Below are 10,635 nucleotides of genomic sequence, written 5' to 3'. Positions count from 1 at the left end.
CATCCCCACCCCGTCTGACCTCCTGGGAGGTGCTGAACATAACACCCTGTTAGGGGCCCAGGGAACAGTCCTCTCACTTTGCCCGCTGGGGCTCTGTGTGGAGCTGTTGTTCTCTGTCCCCTGCCATCTGCCTGCCGTGCACCTGTTGTGTGTACGTTTGTAGGTCTAGTTCAGATGTTTGGCACGCTCCTTGGGGAGGAGGGCCATCAGAACAGATACCTGGTGTGGCAGTGACCTGGCCATTAGTCTAAGTTTGCAGCGGGCATCTGAGTCTTTTAGGAGCTCCCAGCCTCCTCTGGGCGGAGCTTGGGTCATGAAATGGACAACTGGGAACTGCACTTAGGGGCCCTGCTCTCTCAGGCTGCTGGCATGTACTAGAACGCTGGGGTTTATCCTTTCTGGGCTTTTCTGTCAGACAGAAAGCTCTCTCAGCCCTGACCCTGTACCTTTAAAGCACTTTCCTCCTGGGTTCCATATTAGCTGGAGAAAGGCCTTCGAGGGCATTTGGAGAAAACCGCAGTGGTTCAGGTACCTTATGAAATGTCATTTCATCTGACTGCCCATTCGGATCCGGAGACCCCAAGACACTAGGAGGCCCTGGGCTTGGACATTTTCTGAGACTGAGAGCTCATTACCTGACATCGAATTCCAGCTTTAATTTTCTTCAAGCGTGAGGACATTCTTTCTACAGACCATCCAGGAAGAGTTGGACTACTAGCTAGTGGCTGGTGCTGAGAAAACTGGCTATTTGGCAGGAAAATCAAATTATGTCCTTTTTCCACACCACATACTGTAGTCTATTCCAGTTCCTTTGAATGATGGTTTTCCAACTTTAATGTTCATTAAAACCACCTGTGACACTTGCTAAACAGGGCTCATTCTCAGAAATTCTGATTCTGGCATGAGACCCCCCAAATCTGGATTTTTAACAAGCATCCCAGATGGTTCCAGTGCAGACTGGTCTCCAGTCACAGGGTGAGAAACACTGGGTATCTCAATGTCAAAAAGAAGAAAATCTGCTCCACATTTACCTGATCTTTAGTCAGGAAGAACTTTGGAAGCATGAGAGCAACAGAAGTGACACCTGAAAATAATTTGACCACGTAAAAATGAAAAACGCATCTACCTCAGAACCCAGCCAAATATCTAAAGACAATAAACTGGGGGGAAATGGTGAGAAATTTGAAAAAGGATCAATGTTTTTGATATTTAAAGAACCCATACACAGTTAAAAAAAAAAATGACATCAATTGTTCATTTCAGCAAATCACAAAATAAATAAAAATGGCCTATAAACATGAAAGATATTTCTCTTCACTAAAAATAAAATTACACCTCATAACTTCTGCCCATCAAAAAATTTTTAGTTAATACACTAATGCATATAAGATAGGCTCTCCAACACTGCGATGCTGTTTGCATAAACTCTCTGGAAAGCAATTTGAGAAGACATCTTAAGAGGCTTAAAAAATGTTTATGTCCTTTGGCTCAGCAATTCTAGGTCAAGAAATTTAAGTTAATAAAACCAGAGCTATTTGGTTCAAAATGACAGAAAGCCCAACTCAACTTGGCTTAAGCCAAAAAAGAGAACATATTGGCTTATAAAACGAGAAGACCAGGGATTCTAAAGCTTCAGGAACAGCTTGATCAGGAGCTCAGTGGCAACAGAATCCAGTCTGTCTGTGGGCTCTGCTCTGCTACAGCTTGGCTTCATTTTCAGGCTCAGCATAAACAAGATAGCTGTCAACAACCTCGGCCCCGCATCCTTTAAGGTTGAAGTCAGAGGAAAAGAGGGAATGTCTCTTCCCAGTAAACCCTGGCAAGTCCCAGGATTTACTCTGATTGGATCACCTTGGGTCAGGTGTCGCTCTAAACAAATCTCTGATTGGCTAGGCCTAGGCCCCCTGTCCATCCTGAATGAATCTCTGTAACTAGGGGAGATTCCATGCTCTGATTTCCAGGCCTTGATCAAATTTTTGTTTGAGTTTTTGTGAGGTGGAGTATCTTCCATGGCTGGAGACCAACCATATGAACTGAAAGAAGGGTTCCCCAAAGGGAAATCAGGCAGTTGTTATCACAGGGAGGTGAGGCCTGGTGCTGGGCAAGCACAAGCCAGAAATGCCCATTACAAAACAGAAACGGTGTCTGTACCAAAATGTCCACCACATTGTTACTTACAGTAGCCAAACTGGATACAAACTCAATATCTCGGAGGAAGAGTTCAGTCAATGATGCAAAACTTTATGATTTTATAATTCTGCAGCCATTAAATTCCATGTTTTCAAAAATACTTAACGTAAGGAAAATTATCTATAGGGTGTAAAGTTAAGTGAAAAAAGCAAGCATTTTTTTAAAAGTTGAATATAAACTGAATTTAGTAAAAATTATATATGTAAAAGAAGGAAATAGACTAAAGCAGTGCTTCTAAGTGGGAGGATCCTGACCCTGGGGTGGAGTGGGAAGTTTTATACCCACCAGGTGCGGTAGATTGAGTAAGTGGTCCCTAGTCTCCACCCCCTGTGGTGGCGTCTACATCCGTGCTCCTGCCAGAGGCTCAGTATTCACTTCTTGGCTTTGGGTTGGCCCTGTGACTTGCTTTGGCCAGTGGGATGTCAGTGGATTATGACACAAGCAGAGGCTTAAGACTTATTGCGCAGTGGGGCTTGTGTGCCTCTGGGAGCCTCCTGGTTGCAGGGGGATGAGAGCCACGTGGAGCTGACATAGACCAACCTGCAGCTCGGATCCACCGACACCGTTCAATCCTCAGTAAATCCACGGACCATGGAGTGCGAAATAAACGCTTATAATTGTAAGCCAGTGAAGTTGGAGGTTGTTTGTTACACAGTATTACAGCAAGAGCTGTCAGATACACCCTCACACTTCTTCAGATTCCAGGCTCTCTCCAACCCAAGAATCACCAGCGTGTGGGGAGCCAATCCACCTGCTGGGCAGGAATTGGGTTCCTGAAGAACGCTGAGCTGTCGAAAAGGGATTAGGGACTCTGTTCTGCCATGTTCATCAACCCATCCTCTGGATTGGAGGATTCTAATTTTTAATTTTCTTCTTTTTACTTTTGCATATTTTCCAAAGTTTCTGCAATAAGCGTGGTTAACTTTTATAACCAGAGGGGAAAAAAAATTTATTCAAAAATGGAAAAACTTAATTGGAAACCAACTCTTCTTGGCATCTCACCGATCCTAACCTTTGGCGTCTCCAAGAACAAAGCTAATTGTCAAGTCCTTCACCCACAGGACTCTCTTCAAGTCTCTGAAGACAGGGTTCTTGGCCCCTGCACACTGTCTTTTCTCCAAGTTCAGCAATTCTGATTTCTTGAATGTGTCTCCACTCTCTGAGTGGATCCCACTGGTTTCTAGCCTTAAAATGTGGTGTCCCAATCTGAGTTCCATTCTCCAGGTACGAAGCTGTCCAGACGGGGATAACAGAATACATCTGGAAGAGGCTTCCTTGCCATGGCTCCACCTGAAAAGGCACTGGGCATTCCTGCCTTCACTCCCAGCCCATCACCCTGGGGCATCAGGCTCTGCCCATCCCTCTTCTTGGCCCAGGAACGGCCTGGCTACTTCGAGGCTTGTGCCCAAGACTGTAAGTGCCGGCCAGCCCATGGGAACATCTCAAATGTCTTCAAACCCGAGCCCACCTGGCACCAGTATGTCCCTGTTTCTTACTAGGCACCTTCAGAAGATGCTGCACTGTTTCCCTGCCCTTTGATGCCGAAGCTCGCTCATCCTGGCTGCCAGCTACCAGGATGCCCAGCCCTGGGTCTCCAAGCTGCTCTCCAGCACTGTGCAAGGGGAGATGTGAGGCCCGGCGCTGCATCTCCCTCACCCCTAAATCTCCGTGCCTAGTCAGGACCTGGCACAGAGCACGTTTTCAGTGTTACACAAGGGGGGATGTGTGAGTCAAGAGAGCTAGGCTCCCGATGACTCTCCCCATGGTGAGAACTCCCTGATGTGGTACTAGGATGCTGCTTTTGGGCCACTGTACCTCACTGGGTCCTCCCCACAACCCGTGATCTAGAAAGTGGCAGTTTCCCAGTTCCATTCTACAGAAGGGGCAGCTGCAGCTCAGTGCAATTCTGTGGCTTGTCCAAGGTCACACAGCCGCTCAGTGGTTGAGCTGGGACATTTAACTCAAGTCCATCGGGCTCCAGATGGAACAATGTAACTGGAAACAGTTTGGTAGCAAAAAGAACTAGAAGAACAAGTACTAACATGCACTGGGCGCTTGCTGTGTGCCACGTACTTTGCTAAGCTCGTCATTGTTCATGCAGCCTTCATACCCACCCTGTGAGAATGACTATCCCATTTTGCAGATGAGGAAATGGCGGCTCAGAGAGGTTGAAGGCTTGCCTGAGGTCACACAGCCCAGGGGGCAGGCCTCACATCTGTCTCCTTTCAGAGCTGATGTTATGGGCTGAAGGGGACATGGGTATGAATCATGAACTAGAGTCAGGAGTCAATGGCTTAAGTTCAAATCCAGGTGGAATCAAGTTCCCAGGTGGAATCCAGGGAGAGTGTGCTACTATAGATCCCTGCTACTCAAAGTGTGGTCCGGGGACCTGCATCATGGGCATCACCTGGGAGTTTGTGAGAAAGGCAGAACCTGCATTTTAACAAGATCCTCTGGGGATCCATGTGCACAGTAAAACACTGGTCTAATTTGCTCTGAGGCAAGCCTGGCGTTACCCTCAGGTGAAGGTGGGACTCCCGAGGACAGCACCAGCTCTCATCATCAGGCTTCTGCTGGGGTCTGGGAGGGGTGTCTGCAAACTGGGAGGGGTGTCTGTGAACTGGGAGGGGCGATGTCTCTAGCCCGCCAATCAGCCACCTGGGCTCCCACTGAGAGCTGCACACGGTCCATATGTGCTTCGAGGGAGGTTCCTTCTGCCCTTTCTTTCCCTGCCTGTCCCTTCCCTATCCACTTCCAGCCTCACCTCCTTCATGAAGCCTCCCCAGCTGCCCCTGCCCCAGGCAGAGCGAGTAGAGCCCGCCTCTGGCTGCCACCCCCTTGTAAAAGGCTCTCAAGAGTAATTACCTCCTTATAGGTGTCACTTAATTGTTTACATTTGTATCTCCCCCACTGGAAGGAGAAGTTCTCAAGAAGAAAAGCTATGTCTTAGCCACATATTCCAGCACCCATTGTAGAGGCTAGCGCAGAATAGGCCCTCAAGAAATATGTGTTGAATGATTGCATCCTTATATCCTCTGAGTAAATGAAGAAGGAAGGAAGGAAGGAAGGGAGGAACAAACAAACGAAAGTCTTAAGCAAAGGAGTGAATCTCTAAGTGAAAAATTGTAAGGACCATGTAGGAGCCCAAAGTGAGGGATATTTTGGGGGACAGAGGAATCTTGGCTACCACTTGGCCCTCAGGGTCATCCATGTCCCACGCATCGGTGCCGATGGATACCTGGGGCCATGCCACTTTCCAGGATGAGCTCTCTCCCCAGCAGTCACGTAGGATGAGCCTTGCTAAACCAGGCAAGGGTTTAATGATTCCTCCAAGGGAATTATTAGGGGAAGAGCTCCCTCTCTCCCCTCTCCATAACATCATAAATCATAGGAATGCTGTAGCCAGTCACCTGAGCTGTTCCAAGGAATGAGGAAGGAGGGGGCCTCAGGACAGCCAGTACCCACACTGGAGCCTGTGACAGACAGTGTCCACCTCTTTGGAGCCAGCAGAGACTTGCTCTGGGGTGAGTGAAGCCACACAGGCCCACAGGGCTTTTTCAGTCCTCACTGGCCTTTAACATGTGGAGTTGGGATGGATGAAATGGAAGGGAATAGAAAAACATGATTGACCTCTGTGTGTGTGTGTGTGTGTGTGTGTGTGTGTGTGTGTGTGTGTGTGTGTGTGTTTCTGTCTATTACTAGTTTATGAACAATGGCTGGATACATTATCACCGGCTCTGGAGGATGGACTTGGGAAGTTCTGACTAAAAATAAGATCACATGATATCTATAAAGATGGCTGATCCGAAGGTTGGGAACTTTCAAATTTTCTTTTTTTTCTTTCATACCGAATAGTGTAGCACATCATTTTAAAAGATTTCAAAAAGTTGATCTAAGACCTTTATACAGTTTGGATTTTACTATCAAGTCTTTCATAAGATATAGTGGGGGGAGTGGGAATACCTACAGTTTTTTATTCCTGCAATGATTGACTTCATTTGTCTATTTCCTGTGATCTCATATAAGAAATTATTCTAGGCAAAATGCTGCCACTTAGAAGATGAACAAATTTTAATTCTCCTTCAGCAACTGGCAAAAAGGTGAGAATTGTGAGAGTTGGAAAGCCAGTCTGAGAGGAACAACTGCTTGAAGTATGGGAGTGGCAGGGTCTTTCGTGGGCAACTGAAACTGATACCTGGGCTCAGAGAGGTGCAGTAACTCACTTAAGTTCACACAGCAATCAGGTGGCAGAGCCCAAGTCTGGCTGACCTCAAAGTTAGAGCACTTTTCCTGATCAAAGCCTGGAACTCCGCCCCCCCTGCCCCCCACCCCACCCGCCAAATATCTCCAGTGGCAGAGAAGAGTTTACTCAGACTTTCAGGGGCCTGGTACTCAGACCTGAGGGAAATCAAATATTTTTGCACTTTTGCATTTTCATCTGAAAATTTTATGTGAGTCAATTTGCTTTCTATTTCGTAATACTTTGTTCTTATACAAAAAAATCATGTTTTCTTCCCTGTAAAAATCTTTGAGGAAAACAGATGATCCAGGAAGCTGCTCAGTGTTTATGCAGCACTTCAAGCTCTGCCTGGCAGAGCTGGGGGCCCCCGGGACCACTTACCCCACACAACCTCCATCATCTGTAAACAAAAGCTCGAGTTTCAAGAAGCTTTTACCAACACCTCCAAGGCAAAGCTTTTCTGAGCTTTGCTCTCCAGGGGTCTAGAGAGTTTCCAGGGATCACAGCCCTGAACTTCTCCATTTTTCACGTCCTGGGGGATGGTAGTTGGGGGATTCACTCAGGCTCTGAGCTCTGCTGAATCTAACGGAGGCTGTGCTGTTGTGGCATCACCCCAGACCCTCTCTCTCCTGCTGCCCCACATCCAGCCACTGCAGGTCCTGTCCATGTCACCGTCTGCCCCTGGGTACTGTCCACTTCCCCCATCTCTGTGCCCCACCCTAGGCCCTAGCCCTCTCATCTCTGGCCTTCAGGTCTTCTGCTTCCACCCCCACCCTCTAGAAACCCACTCTCCTCGTAGCAGCCACAACGATCTGCCAAAAAAGCACATCTCATTGTGTCCACCCTCCCTCCTGCCCCTTCCAAGGCTCCCTATTGCCCTTAAGACAAACACCTACCTGAGGCCTCAAGGCCTGCATGACCTGGTCCTGACCCCCTCTCCAGGTTGACGTGAACCACTCTCCCCTTCTTGACTTGCACCAGCCTGACGGGCCTCTCCCAGTTCCTAGAATTCACCAGCTCCTCTCCCCGGATCATCACCTATGCCATTCCCTCTGTCTCTAGTGCTTTGTCCCTTGGTCTTTGCTTGTGCCTACTCATTCATTCAGTTCAGTTTTCTGGAGCACCTACTACGTGCCAGGCACTGTGTCACGTACTTGCTGTGCTGTGGTGACCTGGTCCCCACCCTCTTGGAGCTTCCCCAGGGCAGACACACATTAATGGTGATGAATGGTGATAGATACTAGGACAGGAAATCACAAAGTGCTAAGAAAGAGACTAACAGGCTGGGGGGACAGGGAAGAGAAGGACAAAGGAACCCTCCTCCAACTCAGCCTTCAGACCTCAGTCAAAATTCACCTCCTCTGAGGAGACTTCCCTCTCCCCCTGAGCAAGGCCGGGGCCCTGGGTTGCTGCTCCCACAGCACCCTGTTCTCTTCCTTCCCAGCGCTTGCAGAGTTTGCAGTTAGACATTGACTTCTGTGACTAAAGCAGTAGTAAGGAATGGTGCTGTGGAGCACCCACTCTGCATCCAGTGGGGGCTTGAGGAAGCAACCCCAGAGCTGGCTTCACCCACACAATTACCCAGAGATGTGAGTATCATTAACCCCACTTCCTAGAGAAGCAGACTGAGGCTGAGAGCAAGAGAGGCTGTATTAGTCATCTAATGCTGCATAACAAATTACCCCAAAACTTAGCTTAAAACAATGAACATTAACTACCTCATTATTCTTGTGGGTCAGGAATCTGGGCATGGCTTAGCTGCGTCCTCTGGCTCAGCATCTCTCCACAAGGCTTCAATCAAGCTGTCAGCCAGGGCTGTGGTTTCATCTGAAGGCTCAACTGGAGGAGAATCGGTTTCCAAGCTCACTCATGTGGCTGTTGGCAGATGAAGTTCCCATAGCCTGTTGGACTAAGGCCCTCCATTTCTCATTGGCTGTTGGCTGAAGGCCTCCCTCAGCTCCTTGTCCCGCGGACCTCCCCATAGGGCAGTTTACAGCATGGCAAGTAAGAGAGAAGAGAGAGTGAGCCAGACAGAAGCCACTGTCTTTGGGTAACCTAGTCTCAGAAATGACACTCCATCACTCTTGCACTCTGTTTGTCACAAGCAAGTCATTAGGTCCAGCCCATGCTCCAGGGGAGGGAATTACACAAGGGCATGAACACAGGAGGCGGGGTTGTTGGGGGCCATTAGAGGCTGCCCATCACAGAGGTCATGTACCTGCCCCAGATCCTGTAGCTAGGACATGTTCCAGCCTCCTTCAGGGGCCAGGCTCTCTGCCCCGCCTCAAGGAGGTGAGGATGGGGTGGGGACAGGAGGCTCTTGCCAAGCCCAGGACCCCCCAGTGGCCTTGGCTTTCTGTCAACCATACCCAACGCTTTCTCCTCCCATGGAAGCTGGGAGTATTTCCTGCTCAGCCCAGGAGGCTGTGTGGGGTATGAGCATTTGCTACCCAAACTGGAGAAACGTTAGCTTTCAAAACCCAGGCCTGGGTGGAACCCACAAATGGGCAGTTGGCTGGAAAACTGGCCTATCTATTAGCCTCCTAGGGCTGTGGGTTATGTTTAAACTGAAAAGTGAGCTGTGATGTGGTATAACTGAGCCTTGTAAAGTTATTTCTCTTCCAGATTTTCTTGCTTCATTTGAAAAGCCAGAGCAGCCTGGCAGGTACATTCCTTTTGTTTCTCCCCGCGCCCCCCCCCGCCAAATTAACTCTCACTGTGCCTCCTAGGCTGGTGGAAAATTAAATCTCAGTCATCCAAGGGGCTCCCTCCTGTCCTGCCCGCACCCTATAGGGGTTGTGTGGTCTGGACAACAGATTCAGTGCAGAGAGCCGGAGGTCACCACCCCACCAGAGCGGGAGCTGAGTGAGGCCAGCGACTTCTGTCAGTTTTGTGCACAGATGTGCATAGTCGGTGCCCAGCACACAGTAGATGTGCAATAAATCTTTGTTGAATGTTGAGTGAGGGGTCTTTTGTTCTGTGGCCACAGTCTTTACCCAAACATACATGCGCCTTGAATGGAGGGACAAAAGGGGTCTTGGCCAGCCAGGCCAGCGTCCAGCATTCCCCCGGGGAACACAGGCCTTTCCTCTTGTTCTGGGACACCTGCTTCCACCCCTTCCCCAATTCCAGAAAGTTCTCCCTATTCAGTCAGCCCCAACTCCCCATTCCCTAATCCCCCAAGTTCCATTGTTCTTTCCGGAAAGAACTTTTCTTAAAAATAAAAGCCTCTTTCTCAACATTGCCCCTAGGAGTGGGAGCCAGTGTAGATCACTGACTCCAGGGCTGGCCCACAGCTCTGCGGCCGGGGATGAGGGAGGGGGAGGGGGAATCTGATTCTATCTCATCCTTCCCAGCAGTGAAACAGCACACACGTTTGCATCTCAACAAAGTCTTCAGCTCAAAGTTGCATGCTCTGATGCGAGGGGTGGGGGCAGGAGGATGGCATTGACATCCTGTAAGGAGGTGAACCACTTTACAACCCGGGGGGCCTGGTCCTCCTGCAGAGCACCCAGCCCTGCAGCTCGCAGAGCAGAGAAGGTCAAGTGCGTGAAACAGCACAACGTAAAGAGCACCAGAAAGTGGGTCTGCACTAAAACAGCTCCTGCCAACAGGGTACAGCTGCCTGAGATCCCCCATCATAGTCTCCGGACACTGATTTGGGAGAGGGCAGACGACCCTCCTTTCCGGCAAAGACACAAACCTCCCTGGGGCTCCTTCGTGCCACATGCAAATCCCTGCCTGTCCTCTTTAGGCTTCGCCACACAAGGATGAACAAGGCTCAGGCCCCAGTAAATGCCAGGCAAAGCCCACATATATTGGGCACTTACTGGGTACCAAGTACAGTGTCAAGTGCTTTTCATGATCATCTCATTGAGTCCTCCCGAATGCCCTTTGAGACAGGTATGAATACCTTCACTTTACAGACGAGGGAACAGAGGTATGCCTTTCTCAAGGAGCGATGCCATGGCAATCACGACACAAATATATACCTCAGGCCATTGCTCATACTTGTAATTACCAGATCCTACTGCCCCCTCCAAATCACAGTTGCAAAGGATCAACACCACAGAAGGACAGAGATGATGTAGTGGAAATTCAGAGGAATTCATGACCAGCCTGGCAATCTGGGATGGCTTCATGGAGGAGGAGCCAGAATTTGAAGGATGGGGGACTTTGACAAGTGAAGCCTATGAAAAGGACAT

The 10,635-nt window shown here is 49.1% G+C and overlaps 1 pseudogene across 1 annotated transcript in view; it reads left to right on the top strand.

The window, feature by feature from the left end:
- The window catches only part of LOC309625277 (regulatory factor X-associated protein pseudogene), a 228,078-nt pseudogene that overhangs the window by 201,771 nt on the left and 15,672 nt on the right, over positions 1 to 10,635 (top strand). The window lies entirely within an intron of this gene.

The sequence above is a fragment of the Balaenoptera borealis genome, assembly GCF_965194805.1.
Source record: "Balaenoptera borealis genome assembly, chromosome: 3".
In the NCBI taxonomy this organism is placed as follows: domain Eukaryota; kingdom Metazoa; phylum Chordata; class Mammalia; order Artiodactyla; family Balaenopteridae; genus Balaenoptera; species Balaenoptera borealis.
The sequence above is the reverse complement of the archived record's forward strand: the minus strand, read 5'-3'. Positions and strand labels throughout refer to the sequence as shown.